The sequence below is a fragment of the Rhinolophus sinicus genome, chromosome X (assembly GCF_036562045.2).
Source record: "Rhinolophus sinicus isolate RSC01 chromosome X, ASM3656204v1, whole genome shotgun sequence".
NCBI lineage: Eukaryota > Metazoa > Chordata > Mammalia > Chiroptera > Rhinolophidae > Rhinolophus > Rhinolophus sinicus.
The window spans coordinates 61,557,364-61,559,205 of NC_133768.1; the positions used below are offsets into that span (position 1 = coordinate 61,557,364).

The 1,842-nt window shown below is 35.8% G+C and overlaps 1 pseudogene; it reads left to right on the plus strand.

Moving 5' to 3' along the window:
• The first annotated feature begins 221 nt into the window (after nt 1-221).
• Nucleotides 222-1,302, plus strand: LOC109438211 (G patch domain-containing protein 11; annotated as a pseudogene).
• The last annotated feature ends 540 nt before the right edge of the window (nt 1,303-1,842 follow it).

A 1,842-nucleotide genomic window follows, 5' to 3' on the forward strand; every position in this document is an offset into this window, starting at 1 on the left:
TGAGCTTCAACTGGTAAAAAGTATTTAGGGAGGACTGAGGGATCCATTGCTAATACCAGCAGGGGACACACTAGGTATGTTAAAATCTAGATGACATTAAAAGAGCAGAGATACTGCACACCCAAACTCAGATTGAGGCTGACTCCCACAAGTCCTCTCTGGTTGGTGAGCATATGTGCTGCATGCATGCACGCTAGCTGGCCCTGGTGAGTAGATCAGTCAGATACTTTTGTCATATGAAATTGAACATGGCAGAAGAAGAGGACTATATGTCTGATTCCTTCATTATTGTTCAATAAGATGTAAGACCAGGGTTGCCAATGTTAAGGCAAATTCAAGAAGCCCGTCGAAAAGAAGAAAAGCAGCAGGAAGCTAATTTGAAAAATAGGCACAAGATTTTAAAAGAAGACCAAGAAAGACATGACGTTCATTTTCTTTGCTCCAGAAAATGGAAATAAAAATGGTCAGACCCTTGGCAAGGGTGGAGATCGTATTGTTGAACCAATTCTTCTCAACGTCAAAACAGGGGAAAGTGACGTTGATCATGAGGCATTGTTAAAATGGAAAGCAGAGGAAAAATTAGAAAGCTAAAGGGGAAAGATTCACATGAAAATTCAAATTGAAGAAAAATCTGCAGAATAGTTTTGAATGTGACTTAAAAATCAACAAGATGAAATGAAGCTAGAAGATCTTAGAAGAAGCCAGTGAGCTAGTCAACAATTGGATAGACAGAAGAATATTCAGGTTCCCAGAGAGGGCTGGTACTGGTTGAAGCTTGAAGGAGAGACTGAAGAAGAGGAAGAGGAAGAAAAAGAACAAGATGGAGATGACTACCATGTTTCCGTGAAACTAAGACCTAGACGGACAATCAGCTCTAATGCGTCTTTTGGAGCAAAAATTAAGATAAGACTTGGTATTTTATATTATACTATATTATATTATATTATGCCCAGTATTACATTATATTATATTATATTATATTATATTATATTATATTATATTATATTATATTATATTATATTATATTATATTATATAGACTGGGTCTTATAGTAAAATAAGAATGGGTTTTGTATTAATTTTTGCTCCAAAAGACGCGCTAGAGGTGATTGTCCGGCTAGGTCTTATTTTCAGGGAAACACGGTATAAGAGTGAAGATTTAAGTGTACTGGACCAATTACAAATATTGACTAGTTATTTAAGAGAAGAACATCTGTATTGTATTTCATGTGGAACAGCCTGTAAAGATAAAGAAGACCTGTCTCCAAATTGCCCAGGACCAACTTCTGCAGATCATGACTAAGATTATTCTCAATAAAGTAGAAATTCGGAAAATGCTATTGTTCTCAAAGATAGACAGTTGAGCAGTTAGATTTCCCAGAGTTTTGATGCCAGTAAAGAAAGAGGGCCTTTGTATATATTTTGGTTTTGTGTGTGTGTGTGTGTGTGTGTGTGTGTGTGTGTGTGTAATTTAGAAGTACTTTACACTTTAGAATATAATTGTTCGCTGACTTCAAAAAAAATAATGCAATGCTATTTCAGAACACAAGTATTATGGACATGGGCCATTACAATTTATGACTCTATTGTGATGCTATGGAATTCAAGGACACTAACAGGTAACGCCCTTCACTTTGGAAGAAATTGAGAAATAAGACAGTCAGAGAGAGATCAAAATATTGGCTTTATTGTTAATGAAGCTGAAATAGAGAGCAAGGCTGACATGATCTCCACCCAGACTCCTTAATATGAGGTTAGACAATTAAGTTTGTGAACTTCTTTCAATGATGTTGCTAGTCCTTTTTGATATCGGAGGGATTATTCGTAATGAATTTGTACCAAT